The sequence below is a fragment of the Rosa chinensis genome, chromosome 2, assembly GCF_002994745.2.
Source record: "Rosa chinensis cultivar Old Blush chromosome 2, RchiOBHm-V2, whole genome shotgun sequence".
Classification (NCBI taxonomy): Eukaryota; Viridiplantae; Streptophyta; class Magnoliopsida; order Rosales; family Rosaceae; genus Rosa; species Rosa chinensis.
Genome location: NC_037089.1, coordinates 48,960,590 through 48,978,531, shown reverse-complemented (window position 1 = coordinate 48,978,531; position 17,942 = coordinate 48,960,590). Strand labels below are relative to the sequence as shown.

The window sequence follows — 17,942 nt, the reverse complement described above, 5'->3', positions numbered from 1 at the left end:
GATTATTGTTGTGTAAAATCATTTCACACGACAGATGTAACAAAGAAATTTTAAAATTCTACACATTCAGACGACATTTTATTGTCGTCTCACATTAAAACAGACAATAGATTTTTTGTAAAGTCTGTTGCTAGAGTTTGACAACAACAACATTTGACTGTCATTCTATTTCATATCTAACCACATATACTTACAATTTGTGCATATTTAAGCACATTCAGACGACAGATTTTTTCTAGGTGTCTGTCGTCTGAGTGAATTTCTGACGTCGGACTTTACCTGTCGTCTGAACGTCAATCAGATATCAGCTTACTAGACGACAGATTTTTTACATATCAGACAACAGTCATGGTCTGTCGTCTGATGATGTTATTGGCATAGTGACTGCCGCTGTAGAGAGAGAGAGGGAGAGTTAACCTAGTTATTGGGTTATTGGGTTATTGGGATTTTGGGTAGAGTTTATTCTAAAACTCTAATTGTATTCTCTCCAAATTGATTATAGTGGAATTTCTCGCCGGCTCCGAAGTGGACGTAGCTCAATCACATTGATTGAGTGAACCACTATAAATTCTTGTGTTCTTGTGTTTGCTTTCTTTTCGTTGTTTGGTCGCTCATCTAGTTCCATATCAATCTTGTGTTTGTTATGCTTCCGCACAACATGGTCTTCAAGTCTTTAGCGGAGGGGCTGGCGTTGCTGTCTAAAATAGCGAGCAAATACACGGAAACAACCTTTATCTTTGGTTTAGCTAAGGCTCGGATGGAGCGGTAGATTGGAGGCTGATAGAGCTTTTGGACTGTCCCCTAGGGTTTTCCGCAGAATATTAGGTTTATATATAGAATGGTTTTTGTAGGAAAAAGAAGTGGGAAGTTTAACTTTTGGCGAAAACAATTTCGGCGGGGCAGGCTCTTGTTTTTTTTTTTTGTTCTCCTTGTAAGCTTATTAGGACTACCCGATAAAAACATGTCCTTATTGGGTGTCCTTGTAGCTCATATTTGTAGTAGTGAGGCTAGATCAGAGGTGGACGTCGCTCAGAATAGCTCAGGGCGGCGTGGATGATGACGCTGATCTTGCCAGTGCCGAATCAAGCCTCCATCATGAGATTCTTCTTACCCTTAGTGACGAGTTCGAAGTCGAAATTGGTTTGCTTGGAGTTTCTGTTGAACTTCCTGCACAGACCAGCAACTTTGATCACATTGGCTTTCACCTTGATGGTGACGCCGTCTAGGGTGTCCCTGGTCTCCGAGGACATAACCAAAGCCGCCATCCGCACCGCATCTAGCCTCCATGAGCCGCTTCCGCACTTTAACAGCAGGTGCGGACGGCTGCTTTTGATCCTATCTGTGTGTGTGTGTCTATATATATATATATATATATATATATATATATATTATGTCCCTCCTAATTAGTTGATTGAATCATGTGGTTCTTGCAAGCCTCTTTCAAAAATTTCCACATGGAGATCAATGTAGTCCTACTAGTTACATGCTCCTTTGACAGCTTGTACCTAATAACATTTCCCAAACTGCATGGGTAAACTATAGTTTTCTGGTTAAGTGTTACAATTATGCTTTGGATAAAATCAACAATTGTTATGATTTCGGTTGTTATAGTTCTGGAATTTTTTGAAATGCATCATTCAAATCGTACGCTCAATCTAGTGACTGTTATTCAGCTTAAAAGGTTTTACATAAAGTTATAATATATATTTATCAGTAATTGTCTTACTAATTTGGTATCTAATCGATCGATCTACTAGGATTTAGCATTATCTTCTGACAATCACACAATTGATTAAGTTATGTTTTCTACGTAGTGTATGCAGGGTTACAGATAACCTGGTTTGTGAAGCATGCTTGCTAATCCCAAGTACAGGAGTTGCATAGTAGTTTAGACTCAGAAGTACAAGTGTCATTTCAGCCGAGAGCAGTGAGAATAACACAGAATGATGAATAAACTGAAAAGAAAACAATTTGAATGAGTTTAGTTGAAGAGAAAATTCAATAATGACGGACACTAAGGTTTCAGGGTTCCACCTTAAATCACCTATGCAATGATATCAATTCGATTCTTTTCCTCAAAACTTATTTAAGAAAACTGACACTAAAGATGAGTCCAATTTAAGGCTGTTCAAACACACAAAGCCCAATCAATTTCCCTAGGAATAGTTCAAGTATAACCTGTACCTATGTCAACAACCTATCAAGACACAATTCCAGCCAAATTATTTATCAATCTGCAACTCTACTTAGTCTCAAAAGCATGGATAGTTTTACTACACAATAGGAAAAACATGGCTGATCCTATGAAATAGATTATCAAATACCCATCAATCAATCAAAAAGTAAATGCATAAATTAAACTTGAACATTCAAAAATTGAATTTGCATTGAAGTTCTTGTCGAATCGAACTAATAAAGACTACATAGGATATCCAAGGTTTCTCCCCTAGCCTTAGCTAAGAGATTAGTTCTCCATAAGAAAAATGAAAGCAACAAAATGACCCATGAGTTTGGAAGAGTATAGCGCAGAAGATGAACTGTGGTTGAAGGAAAAGTAGTGAGGATACATCTGCTCGAACCTCACTTCATAAAATTTTACTTTTGCCTAAGAAAATCTGATGAAGAATCCAATCCCCAAAATACTAGGAGCCATTTGATGAAGTTTAATTGCTTTCCACTTCATCTCAGAATCTGGTTTAATTGGGAGATCTTCTTCTATCTTGAAATGATGTCCATCTTGATTCTCTGATTTCACGGAGATTGGGCTCTTCATACTTATTTGGTTCCTTCACTCTCCCTTAATTAAGGGTTATTAATTCTAAGTATTTGGAAAGCTTGGGCTGCGGCAAGGCAAAGGAAAGGTGCCTTCCAATGAATAAAAGAAAGGAAGGAGAGCAAGTCACATGGAGACACTTATCTCCTCCTTCAAGATAATTATGCAAAGCAATTAACCTATAAAGTCAACTTGTCCACCTCCAAGTCCAAGCACAGCAACTCCTTTGGGCCTTTAGTTGTCCAATTCCATCACACCCCCCAACTAGCTTATTGCTAGTCTCTAGCAATCGACAGCGACTCAAGACGACTCTCCAACTCAAAGAATGCTAAAAACCAAATTACCTAAGCCACTTTCGTATGGATCACGATTGCATTTAGCATATGCAACAAGCCTTTAATTCCACAAAGAATTCCTTAGCAGACGAGTTATAGTCTCGTGAGGATTTTCCATAGATGATACCCACAAACATCAATTCCAAGAGAATACTACTTCACATCATTAAACTCAAAGATACAAAACAAAAATATATGTCAACACAAAATCAAATCATCCAATATCATAATTTCATAGAGCTAAAAGAAGACTGAGCAAGATCTCCACACGTTGTCCAAATGCCAGACTCAACTCATAAACACCCAAAGTTGCCCAGCCACAATCAAAACCATTCCAGATCTCAGTTTCGACACAAACCAAATCATCATAAGCAAGCCTCAACTTCAACTCTCACATAGGATATATCACTCAGAATAAAATTGCTCAGAAGTTGGTTAGGTGTTTCTCTCAATGCACATGTGAGAATAATTGATGTACATGGATGCAAAGAGTCTCACATATAGTCATGAAAAATAGCTTTTCAGGTAAAATAAAATAGATCTCATGAAAAGAGACCAATCACCATTGAGAGTATCGGATTACACCCAATAGTTCCCTCTCTATCTATTCTCCACAATTGTACCACAGAACGCCCAAGATCATAGAGGTCTTATATAGGGTTGTAATGGGGCTAAGGGCATGGCCAAACAAAGAACGGATAGGATATTCAAAGAATTCCTAAGAAACTATTAGAGGCCTTCAAATTATACAATAGATAATCTTGCTTTCTTTGAGTCTGCATCTAAATAATCTGCAACGAATCATGCAAACTCATCTTCTCTTTCTGTTTCAAATATATATTTTTTCCTAGCAGCTTTTTTTTTCTTTTTGCTGCACATTTTTTTTCACTCCCTTCATTCATTAAATCTGCATACATATAGTAAGACTGTGCACACATATTTGCAGATTCCAAAAGCACAAAATTTAACCCTTAATTTTTTTTTTAACTTCCCTAACAATTTCTCCAACAATAGTACAACAATAATCAAAAGGAGAACATTTCTGTGAATACAACACATCTCTAATAATTTCTCAGAAAATAAGGGGATGGATTTGTATATGTGGCTCAACTCCAATACTGAAGCATGGTAGGAGAATATGGTTAAGAATGAAAAAGACTTATTTTAAGGCTCAAAATGGTTATCTAGGGGATGATTGTATAGGACACAGGCATATATGGCAATGGCGGTAATCCTAAGTGCCTTAATCCCTTCCCAGTCATCATGTGGTCAATTTTTACGCTTCGAGAGACATTAAAGGAAGTTCTAGTGTAATAATCCAAGGCAATGAATTCTCGGTGATTGATCAAACTAGAAAAATAATGAGATCATCGAAAATGTATTTAGCGCAGAAAGAAAATAAGATTTCATATATAACCCTCAACAATAAAAGAATAGCTCAAATCTCACTTTGGGTTATAAGTCTCCACTTATTTTATGACTTTCCAGTCCATGTAAATTCCAAAACCTTGAACAGTACTAACGTGGCTGAAACAACCCCAAATGTCATGAAGATTATCTTGCAAAAGGACAACATGCAAAGCTAACGCCCATATCTCAAGTTAACCAGCCAAAATCTCAGGTATTTCTTCATGCCATACAGGTAGTATCACTAATGTCTCATCATCGTATTGGGAAGTAAGCAACCTCAAAGGAATTATGACACAAACTATTTCATTTTTTTTAAAACCTATGTGAACAATGACGACGATGAACAATACCAAAATGAAATAACCAGTAATCATAAATACACTACGATAAAACAGACAAGTTGCTACTCCCCCCAACTTCAAATAAACATTGTCCTCAATGTGATAATCAATAGCAGGAGATCGATAACAGACAAGTCATTAAAACTAAAGAGTGAGTAGGAAAGAGTGCACCTGAAAGGAGATGTTCCCAACAAAGACTCTACAACTTGTTAGTGACCGAAAAAGATAAGAAAAACAAACAAAATTGAAAACAATTTTACACTTTACAACAAAGGGACTAAGAGTCCAACAGATCAATCTGCATAGATAGGATTTTCTAGAGAGATGGTTTCATCCTCTAGAACAATATTCTCTAAAAACGGTTTCAAACGCTGCCCATTAACTTTAAACACATTACCATTCTTTGGGTCCTCAATTTCAATAGCCCTAAATGGGAAAACTCTTTTAACCACAAACGGACCTGTCCACCTAGACCGAAGCTTACCAGGAAACAAATGCAATCTAGAATTATACAAAAGAACTTTTTAACCAGGTTCAAAAGTTTTTCTCAAAATTTTCTTATCATGGAAAACTTTCATTCGTTCCTTGTATATCCTAGAGTTTTCATATGCTTCATTCCGAATTTCTTCCAATTCATTCAACTGAAGTTTCCTAAGAGAACTTGCATCATTCAAACCAAAATTAAATGTCTTGATCGCCCAATAAGCTTTGTGTTCCAATTCTAAAGGTAAGTGACAAGCTTTTCCATAGATTAATCTATAGGGGGACAGTCCAATTGGGGTTTTATAAGCTGTACGGTAAGCCCAGAGTGCATCGGTTAGTCGTAAAGACCAATCCTTACGGTTTGGGTTCACTAATTTTTCCAAAATCTGTTTTATTTCCCTATTGGCAAGTTCAACCTGACCACTTGTTTGTGGGTGATAAGGGGTGTGTAAGTAAGTTGGGTTATTACCATTCAACACATGACTTTCCCAAAGTCACTAGGAGATCAGAGGCTGCAAAGGTTTAGGAGATATTTCTCCTGCTTTTCCGGTGACTCAAGGTAATAGAAGAATTTTGAAGAATCGGATCACCAAGAGGAAATCAAGGAGAATCTCTATCACTGATCTTGGGTTAAAGGTCGAATTCATTTCATATCATTTACATGATTTAAATTGATTTGCATATCAGATAGATTGATCTGATATACTTATCTTCATTAAAAGGTTATTGACATGCATATCAGATTGAGATTGGATATGCACAAGAATAGGAAAAATTAATTTCAGTTTTAAAACCTTTACATACAAATCCTATTCTGTGGTGCAAAAAGAGATTTGATTGAGGGGGAGTTTTGCTTCTCTATAAAAGGTTTTGAAAATGCATTTTGAAGTTAGAGTTTTTTATTAAAAAGTGTTTCGTTTGTGTGAGAAATAGTTCTTGCAAATTGTTTTGAAAAGCTCTCATTGTTTATGGTATCTGATTTTACTCACTACACTTACTGCATAAATATCATTCAAGATCAGTGAGGCATCTGTTTTCACAAGAAGATCCAGAAATTCATTTCTTGATAACTACAATAGGCTGTGTCATTCTTGTGTAGAATAGGATCTTCAAATTGTAAACAAGTTAGCTGTGATGCTTGTAAAGTGGTTGTGTTGAACACCACAACTTGTTTGTTATAAGATCTTGATTTCATAGTGGATTTTTCTTGTGTGTGGGCTACATAAAACGCCTCGTAGTGATGTTTCCTCAATGGTGAGGTTTACACTGCATTAGTAATACTTGTGTTGATTTGTCGTAATTATCTATTTTGTTCCATTTAGTGTTTTCATTTGGCATCAGAGCAAGTTCTAGAACTTTCTACTGTTCCCAAGAGAAATGGAACACTCGCGTGATAGGGTTGCAGGAGGATCCATCAACAATCCTCCATGGTTTGATGGAGGATGTGAAAAGTACACACAATGGAAGATATACATGAAATCTTACCTCTTTGCACAAGACGAGCATGTATGGAACATTGTCGCAAATGGATAGAAGGCACCGGTGGTGTCAAGTAAAAGTGAAGGATCTTCCACAAGCATCCCAAAACCAAGAAAAGATTGGACAGATGAAGAGGTTCGTGATCTTCAAGCGGACTTCAAGGCAAAGAATAGCATATTCATAGCTCTATCAAAACGAGAAAAACTGAGGATCGGTCACTGTGATACTGCCAAGCAAGCTTGGGATCTCCTTCAAACAACCTATGAAGGTAACAAAAATGTACGAGCTCAAAAACTGCAGAGTCTGATCTATGAGTTTGAAACCATGGCTATGGGGGATGATGAGACAGTAGATGATTTTCATGGAAGAATTCTGAAAATTGTTGGTCAGTGTCGTAGCTTGGGAACACCGTTTGAAGATGACAAACTAGTCAAGAAGATACTGAGAGCCTTGCCTGAAAAGTTTCACTCCAATGTTACCAGTATTGCAGACTCGTTTGACATTCATGTATATCCCTTCGATGAGCTCATTGGGAATCTCAAAACATATGAGATGAGGTTGAAACCTGAGAAGAAGAACAAAAGTGTAGCTTTCAAGGCAGTGAAAGGAGTAGAGGAGGAAGAAGAAACACTAGATCTTGCTCTTTTGACAAAAGAATTTAAAAGATTTCTCAAAAGCAAGAACTCATCTAGGAATTCTGTTCCTAAGAAAAACTCTTATAATGGCAGTAGTAGCAGCAGTGACTACAATGGAAAGAATGGGAAAGGAGGTTTCAAGGGAGCTCCTTCAGGGAAAACCAAGTGTTATGAATGCGGTGGCTATGGTCATATCTCTACTAACTGTGGCAACAGGAAGCATGGGAATAGCAACAATAAATCTCTTCTATCTACATGGAGCGATCATGAGTCTATAGAAGTGGAAAATGTGGCCTTTGTGTCATCACTTCTACCTAATTTTGATAGTGACGAGGCTTTCTCTGATGATGAAATAAATATCCGCTGCAAACAACTCTACAAAGCTTCTAAGGCCACGTTACTCAGAAACTTGAGTTTGGAAAAAGAAATTGAAGTTCTGAGGACTGAAAAAGAAAAAATGGAGCACTTGGTGGAAACCTCATAGTCTGTGTGGGAACAAGAAAGAAACAAGCTTATGAGTGAATTGGCTGACTTACAAGGTGACCAAGGTTCTTCAACTTGGATGGCTGAAAAGACTGAATGCTTTAATAGAATCAAAATACTGGAACTGGATGTCAGGGGATAACAAGCCTTAAACTTGGATCTGTTAACTAAAAACGAGTCCCTGCAAGATGAGTTAAAATTGACTCAAGAAAAATTCACTAAGTTTGAAGTCAGCTCTGGGACTATGTCAAAATTACTTGGGTCAGGAAGAGCTCCTCATGACACCTGTGGACTAGGATACACTGGAAAGAACTCCAAAACTACTATGTTCGTAAGAGCATCGAGGCAAATTGCAGAAAAAAAGGAAGCCTATGTTGATGACCACGTCACAATACTCAAAGACTTAAAGGTAGGTCAACGAACATAGGTAAAGGTTGACCAAGAGACTTCCACTAGTCAAGACAGGTATCCAAACTCTAGAACCTTTATTCCAACTTGTCATCACTGTGGTAAGATAGGACATATCAGACCTAGGTGCAATGAAAGATGGTTAAATTCAAATGCTTCTCAAGAAAAATGCACCGTTGAATCTCTATAGTATGAACTTAGAGAACTAAAGGAACTCATTTTTAAACTAACTGAAATGTTTTCTAAAAAGGACGTCTAAATTAGAAGTGGAAAACCTTTATGGACCAAGAAAAGTGCAAGTAATTGTCTTCTAGCTCTGTCTAGTGAAACTGATGCTACATGTCTCTTAACTCGTGCAAGTACAACTTAGCAAACTAATCATATTGAGGCAACATGCTTGGTAGCTCTAACTGCCTTGGCGGACAAGCGACGAGATTTTTGGTATGTTGATAGTGGGTGTTCTAGACATATGACTGGAGACAAAGCCTGGTTTGTCTCCTTTGAGGAGGAAAACACGACTAGTTCTGTCACTTTTGGAGATGGACGAAAAGCAAGCATTCTAGCTCAGGGCACAGTCAACACTCTAGGTATACCTAATCTCAAAAATGTCTTATATGTTGAAGGATTAACTGCAAATCTAATCAGCGTCAGCCGTTTGGCTGATGACTATGAAGATGTGTGGTTCAATAAACATAGGTGCTTGGTGCTAAATCAGAAAGGAGAAGGTATTATGGGAGGTAAAAGATCTTTTGATAACTGTTATCACATTCGAGCTAATGAATCTTTTAGCTTGCAGTCATGTTTGTTTGTGAGATCCACTGAGGAGACTTTTGAGCTTTGGCACAGAAGAATGGGACATGTGAACTATCAGGACTTGCTGAAGCTATCTTACAAGCAATGTGTCATAGGCTTGCCAAATCTAAATGGCAAGACTGACAAGATGTGTGGTGAATGCAAAATTGGAAAGCAAACCAAGGCATCTCACAAAGTGGTGAACTCAACAATAACCACAAAAACTTTGGAACTATTATACATGGATTTAATGGGACCAGCTCAGACTGAAAGTATTGGAGGTAAGAGTTACATGTTAGTAGTTGTAGATGACTTCTCTCGATATACATGAGTCAATTTCTTAAAAAACAAAGCAGAAACCTTTGAGTCATTTAAGAACTTGAGTCAAAAAACTGATAATTGAAAAGAAGTCATTCAATAATTGCATGGTCAGAGTAAGATCAGATAATGGTACGGAATTTAAAAATACTGCTTTTGCTAACTATTTTCATGAGCTTGGTGTATCACATGAGTTCTCAGCTCCAATCACTCCTCAGCAAAATGGCATTGTGGAAAGAAAAAATAGGGTATTGTTGGACATGGCTAGAGTTATGCTACATGCTGCAGGTTTAAGTACACACTTTTTGGCTGAGGTGATAAGTACTGCATGTTATACAATCAATAGATTCTTCTTAAGACCAGGTACAGATCAAACAACTTATGAGTTGTAGAAAGGTAAGAAACCAAATGTAGGACACTTTCATGTCTTTGGAAGTCCATGCTACATTTTTCAAGATAGAGAGCATCTTGGTAAGTTCGATGCTAGAAGTGATGAGGGTGTATTTCTTGGGTATTCCATTAACAGTAGGGCTTATAGAGTCTACAATAAAAGAACTCGAGTTGTTATGGAATCTGTTAATGTCTCTATTGATGATGAGTGTATGAAACAGGAAGACTCATTCGCAGATCCATCATCCACCTCTGTCACACCACCATTAAACACAGAAGTTCCAACCGAGGATGAGTAAGAGGAAATACCTGACAACATTTTTGAACCAGCTCCTATCCAGAGGAAAGGTTTCAAGCAAGTTCAAAAAGACGACTCTAGTTAGGATATCATTGGCGGTCTAACAGATGGACCGACAACAAGGAGACAAGCTGCAGCATAGGTAAGTCCGGCTGAGGTAAGTTAAGAGAATGTATTACTGTGTTTTATTACCGAAAATCTGCTAAGCATGAATGTTATATCCCATTTTGGTTTCGTGTCCATCGTTGAACCAAAAAATATTAAGGAAGCCCTGTTGGATGATCACTGGATTAGTGCTATGCAGGATGAGCTATTTCAGTTTACTAGGAATGATGTGTGGTACTTGGTACCTCGACCTAGTCAGTGCAATGTCATAGGAACCAAGTGGATTTTTAGAAACAAAAGTGACGAAAAAGGGAATGTGGTTAGGAATAAAGCTAGACTAGTAGCTCAGGGATACTCTCAGGTTGAAGGTCTTGACTTTGATGAAACTTTTGCTCCTGCAGGAAAATTAGAATCAGTTAGATTACTTCTGTCTGTAGCATGTCATCTCAGGTTCAAGGTGTTTCAAATGGACGTCAAAACTGTATTTCTGAATGGAATCCTTCAGGAAGAGGTTTATGTAGAACAGCCCCCAGGTTTCAAAGATCCACATAACTTGGATCATGTCTACCGGCTCAAGAAAACCTTGTATGGTCTGAAGCAGGCTCCTAGAGCCTGATATGAGAGGCTTTCTACTCATCTTGTGGGAAAAGGATATACTCGAGGGTCCATTGATAAAACCTTGTTTGTAAAATGAACAAAAACTGACATTATCATTGCTCAAGTGTATGTTGATGACATTGTTTTTGGTTCCATATCTAGACACCTTGTCAAAGAATTTCAATCCGTCATGGAAAGTGAATTTGAAATGAGCATGTGTGGTGAACTAACCTTTTTCCTTGGATTGCAAGTAAAGCAGATTGATACAGGTTTGTTTCTCTCTCAAACCAAATACGCTGAGAATCTGATCAAGAAATTTGGTCTTGAATCAAAGAAGACAGTGAACAATCCCATGAGTACCACTACCAAGTTGAGCGAAGACCAGGATGGGAAATCAATTAATCCCACACTCTATCGTAGTATGATTGGCAGCTTGCTCTATCTCACTACTAGTAGACCAGACATCTCTTACAGTGTGGGAGTGTGTGCTCGATTTTAGGTTAACACCAAAGAATCACACTTGGAAGCTGTCAAGTGAATCATCCGCTATGTGTCAGGTACAGTTAACTGTGGTATTTTTTATACTTTCAACACTAATGTGGAAATTGCAGGATACTCTGATGCTGACTGGGAGGGAACTTGAAAGACAGAGAAAGCACCTCTGAGGGATGCTTCTTCATTGGCAACAATCTGGTTGCCTGGCATAGCAAGAAACAAAACTGCATTTCTCTATCTACTAGAGAGGCTGAGTATGTTGCAGCTAGAAGTTGCTGAACGCAAATGCTTTGGATGAAACAAATGCTTCATGATTATGGTATCTCTCAAGGTAAGTTGTCTATTTTCTGTGACAATATGAGTGCTATTAACATCACAAAAAATCTTGTTCAACATTCTAGAACAAAGCACATTGATCTTCGATATTACTTTATTAGGGATTTGGTTGAGTAGAAAATACTTGAGTTAACCTTTGTGCCCACTGATAGTCAACTTGCTTATCTGTTCACAAAGCCTCTTGACACTGCTAGGTTTGAGATGTTGAGAAATGCTTTTGGGATCTGTGCTCAGTGTTGAGGCATTCTTATGTTTGGTCATTGTTGAATGAGAAAATTGTGATCTTAGTGTACCTTGACCATAGTCCTTTGTGAAGTGCACATTTCATCAGTTACGTGTCCATTGTTATCATGTCTTATTCTGGACAAATAATTGTGTACTCATGTTTAGTCACTTAATCAGGCAACTTTGTTATGCACTTCACTTATATCTTTATGTGGTGGCATGTTTTGTGTTTCTTGTCAAGAGAGTATCGATAAAGTTGGAGAACTGCTTAAAATGCTCAGATGGTTCATTCCCTCTTCTCAAAGTAATTAGGTCCTAGTTGTGGTGAACTTTCTAGGATTTGTAAGAAACGAGAATGGATAAATATATCCCTCCTCTCTAAGTAGTTAGACCCTGGTTGTGGTGAACTTTCCACGGTTTGCAAGAAACGAGTTGGTTGGTGATCACTATATCTCAATTGTGAAAATACAAACCACAACTCGAGACACTCTCCATGGAGTATCCTTGTAATGCTCAGTACCCTAAGATCATCTGGTCCGGGAGCTACTGGGATATGTCTTGCTACATGAGTGTGTGCTGTTCCAAAGTAACGAAGTCCATGACTCAACTACATTAATATCTTGGGAACAATGCTTCCTATCTCGCCTAGGAGATCTACTGAGCCAGGTTCATATGTCCAGTTCTCCTCCTTCACTTCTCCTCTCTTCCACTAAACCTATTTCTAAGCCCCATGTACGGTTTATGCTCAATTTTGTCACTGGTTTACTCCTTGAGTTGTAATAATGAGTACCAATCCTATTTGTTGATAGAATACATCATGATTGATACTACGAAATATGGTTCTTTCACTAAGTGATTTATGCTCTCTGTGCTTCAACTATGCTATATTTTCTCCCTTTGATATGCCAACTGCATTAATTGCATTGATACTTAGCAGGAGAATAGATTGTGTGATATAATTGCAGATTATGTGAATCTATATTTCTCTTGGTCTCTCTCTATTTGACTGCCATCTGGTTGCACTTAATTTCCTTACTAGTTAAGCATAAGTTAAGGGGGAGACGTTATTTGCATGTGTGTTTCTTAGAATAATAACTTGTAATAATTCCTCTCCTTCTTGGAAACGCTATCTCCCACTAGCCTGTCTCTTCGATTTCTATAACCGTACTGGCTTGATATAAATACCATCTATCCTATCTCTCTCGGATTTCACTCTGGTTTGTCTAAGTGTGCAGGTTTTTCTTACTCTACCTCTCTCATCATGGTTCGCCCAAAGATCACTTCATGCATTGGTAGACACCGGCGTCTTCCTCCTCCCGAGGAGGGCCGCCAGGCCGCTGCCAGAGCCGGCGTGCTCCATCCTAGGATGCATCGCGAACGGAGCCGCAGTCCTCCTCCTCCTTCTCGTCAGTCTCCTCGTTCTCCTACTGGTGCATCCTCCACTGTCTTGCCTCCTCCGGTCTCTCTGGAGAGTCTTCGTGACTCCATCTTGGTGGTTGACTGGCGGATCGCTTGCCTCACAAATGACACGGATGATATGCACTCCCTCCTCGTCCGCACCAACCACACTCTGACCAACCTCCTCAAGGAAGTCTGGAACATGCAGCGCCACCCTCCAGGTTTTGGAGCTCCTGGTCCGTCCACCGCTGTCCAGGAGGAAGATGCACAGGAGGTCAGCGCCTCTTCCATGGATTCCGAGGAGTTCCAGGACACCGTGACCAAACTGATGGAGGATTTTGACGTGCCTTCCCATTCAAAGGGGGAGAAGTAAAAATTTCATCTTTTTAATATTTTCTTTTTTCTTTTTTCTTTTTTCTTTTTTGCATTTTAACTTTTGATGGACAATATTTATTTAGTTTGGTTTTGGATTGTAAGTGCATAAGCACAGATTATTTGGATGCTTAATTTTTTACTTTGATAAATAGATTTTTTATTTGGCTACTTGGATTTGGAAAAGATGGAAACTGATTCCTTAATCCAAATAGCACCTTTTGGTTTGTGATTAGTGTTTGTCTATGAAATCAAAAGTTATAGGGTAAAAAGATGAAAAAGTCATGTGTTGAATGGGAATGCCCAAAGGGGGAGATTGTAAGTAAGTTGGGTTATTACCATTCAACACATGACTTTCCCAAAGTCACTAGGAGATCAGAGGCTGCAAAGGTTTAGGAGATATTTCTCCCTCCTGCTTTTCCGGTGACTCAAGGCAATAGAAGAATTTTGAAGAATCGGATCACCAAGAGGAAATCAAGGAGAATCTCTATCACTGATCTTGGGTTAAAGGTCGAATTCATTTCATATCATTTACATGATTTAAATTGATTTGCATATCGGATAGATTGATCTGATGTACTTATCTTCATTAAAAGGTTATTGACATGCATATCAGATTGAGATTGGATATGCACAAGAATAGGAAAAATTAATTTCAGTTTTAAAACCTTTACATACATATCCTATTCTGTGGTGCAAAAAGAGATTTGATTGAGGGGGAGTTTTGCTTCTCTATAAAAGGTTTTGAAAATGCATTTTGAAGTTAGAGTTTTTGATTAAAAAGTGTTTCGTTTGTGTGAGAAATAGTTCTTGCAAATTGTTTTGAAAAGCTCTCATTGTTTATGGTATCTGATTTTACTCACTACACTTACTGCATATATATCATTCAAGATCAGTGAGGCATCTATTTTCACAAGAAGGTCCAGAAATTCATTTCTTGATAACTACAATAGGCTGTGTCATTCATGTGTCGAATAAGATCTTCAAATTGTAAACAAGTTAGCTGTGATGCTTGTAAAGTGGTTGTGTTGAACACCACAACTTGTAAAATTTTAGCAGCTGTTTTTTTAAAAGAAAAGTGGCCACCACATTCTTCATTATGACAAAAAGAAATCACATCATGCATTTCATTCTCAAGTACACATCTCCTATAAATTTGGTCTGCACAATATTTAAAAAAATAAGGATCATCCCAAAAGAAACTGCGTACCTCCACCAAGAAATTTTTCCTATCTTGTGCATTCCAATCCGGAGGGATTTTACCTATGACAAGATAATTAACATTGTTAGCAAATCAAGGTAATTCTGAAATAACAAAAAGCTGCTCATCAGGAAAAGAATCATTAATAGGCTGCAAGTCAGGATTTTCATCAAAAACCAATCTAGATAAATGGTCTGCCACCACATTCTCTACTCCCTTTTTGTCTTTGATAGTGATGTCAAACTCTTGGAGTAGGAGGATCCACCTAATAAGTCGACCCTTAGCATCCTTCTTGGTGAGAAGGTATTTTAAAGCTGCGTGGTCAGTGAAAACAATAATAGGCAATCCAACCATGTAGGCACGAAATTTATCTAATGCAAATACTACCGCAAGGAGCTCTTTTTAAGTTGTCGAGTAATTCATTTGAGCACTATTTAAAGTTCTACTTGCATAGTAAATGACATATGGTTTCTTATCTTTTCTTTGCCCCAAAACAGGCCCTATTGCAAAGTCACTAGCATCACACATAATTTCAAAAGGCAAATTCCAATCAGGTGATTGCATAATAGGAGCAGAAGTGAGCAATGCAATTAATCTTTCAAAAGCAACCTGACAAGCATCAGTCCAAACAAATGGAGTTTCTTTAGACAAGAGATTACACAAAGGTCTAGATATGGCACTGAAATCCTTTATAAATCTCCTATAAAAACCAGCATGTCCTAAAAAGGATCTAACATCTTTTATGCTCTTTGGAACATGTAATTTAGCAATCAGTTCAATCTTAGACTTGCCTACTTCAATTCCCATAGAAGAAACAATGTGACCAAGAAAAATTCCGGAAGGGACCATGAAATTACACTTTTCCCAGTTCAGAACAAGATTTTTCTCTTCACATCTTATGAACACTCTTTCTAGATTAGACAAACATTCATCAAATGAATCACCAAAAACAGATATGTCATCCATGAAAACATCAAGAAATTGCTCTACCATATTGCTAAAAATACTAATCATGCATCTTTGAAATGTGGCAGGGGCATTACACAAACCAAATGGCATTCTACGAAAAGCAAACGTATCAAATGGACATGTAAAAGTAGTTTTTTTCTTGATCTTCAATAGCGATTTCAATTTGATAATAACCTGAGTAACCATCTAGAAAACAATAAAACTCCTGGCCTGCAACCCTTTCTAAAATTTGATCAATGAAAGGTAAGGCAAAATGATATTTCCTAGTTGTGGAATTAAGTTTCCTATAGTCTATGCACATGCGCCAACTAGAAACAACCCTAGTAGGAACCAATTCATTTTTATCATTCTTGATCACTGTTATTCCAGATTTCTTAGGTACAACCTGTGTAGGACTAACCCATTTACTGTCGGAAATTGGATAAATAATACCCGCATCCCACAATTTCAAGACCTTAGTTTTAACAACTTCTTTCATGTTTGGGTTTAGTCTACGTTGTGGCTCCCTAGATGGTTTAGCATCCTCTTCTAAGAAAATGTTATGTGTGCAAACAAGAGGGCTAATTCCCTTAAAATCAACAATAGGCCAACCCATAGCAGATTTATGGGCCTTCAAGACATTTAACAACATACCTTCCTGTTCAACTGTAAGTGAAGAGGATATTACCATAGGAAAAAGTGTCGTTTGGACCCAAGAATGCATGTTTTAGGCCTGCTAGCAGAGGTTTCAGCTCCAGTTTTGGCACCTCTACACTTGATGGTTTGCTCTCAACTCGCGGTGGAAGCTTCTCAAATTCGGGTGTCCATCCATTCACTCCTTGACCATGAAAAGAATCAAAATATGAACTTATTTCAGCAGCATTAGAATCATGTGAATTCATGAGGAAATTTTCTAAAGCATCTACAAGATGCTGCTCTTCACAAATTGTTCATGCATTAGAGTTCCAGTAAAATCAACAAATTCACATTCCTCATCTCTATATGGCTGCCTAAACACATTAAAAATATTAACTTCCATTGTCATATTCCCAAAACTCAATTTCATCACTCCACTCCTACAACTAATGTTAGCATCACATGTAGCTAAGAATGGACGTCCTAAAATAACAGGAATTTGATTCTCAGAGTGTAAAATAGGTTCCGTGTCCAAAACAAAGAAATCAACAGGATAATAAAATTTGTCCACTTGGACCAACACATCCTCAATCATTCCCCTTGGAAATTTTACAGAACGATCAACCAGCTGCAATTTAAGCTTTGTAGGCTTAAGCTCACCGAGACCTAGCTGTAGGTACACTAAATAAGGAAGTAAGTTTACACTAGCACCCAAATCAAGTAAAGCACGATCAATAAAATGTTCTCCAATGACACAAGAAAGAGTAGGACTACCGGGATCTTTGTATTTTGGAGGAATTTTAGTTTGAAGTACTGAACTAACATGAGTAGCTAAAAATGCAATTTTCTTCACATTATGCTTTCTTTTCACAATGCACAAGTCTTTCAAAAATTTTGCATAAGATGGCACCTCCTTAATTGCATCTAACAAGGGAATGTTTATTTTCACTTGCCTAAAAAGATCAAAAATTTTAGAATTTTGATTCACTTTCTTTAAAGGAAGTAAAGCTTTGGGAAACGGTGCAGGAACAAATTGATTTTCAACAATTTCATTCTCTTTAGACTCATCAAATTCATTTTTACTCTTAGGTTTCTCTACCTCTTTAACAGGAGGTGCATTTTCAATTGTTCTTCCATTCCTAAGAGTAATAGAATCAGCATGCTCAACTGTTTCAACTGAATAACACGTTTGGGATTTGGCTTAGTATTAGAGGGAAACCTCCCCTTTTCATTAAAAGCAAGAGAATTGGTTAATTTAGAAATCTGATTCTTAATTTCCTTATTCTCTTCAACTATCTGACCGAACATAGAATCATATTTAGTGAACATTGCATCATACCTTTGACGTCATTGTTTTTGTTGCTCTTGTATGAATGTCTGAAGAGTGTCTTCCAGAGATGGCTTTGAATTAAATGTATTAGGTGCTGAAAATTGAGGGTTAGGGACACTTACCTAAGGGTGAGACTCATTCCTCCAATGAAAGT

General features: G+C 37.7%; 1 pseudogene; it reads right to left on the bottom strand.

The window, feature by feature from the left end:
• Positions 1–5,380: 5,380 nt before the first annotated feature.
• LOC112184435 lies at positions 5,381–17,809 on the bottom strand (annotated as a pseudogene).
• Between the last annotated feature and the right edge of the window lie 133 nt (positions 17,810–17,942).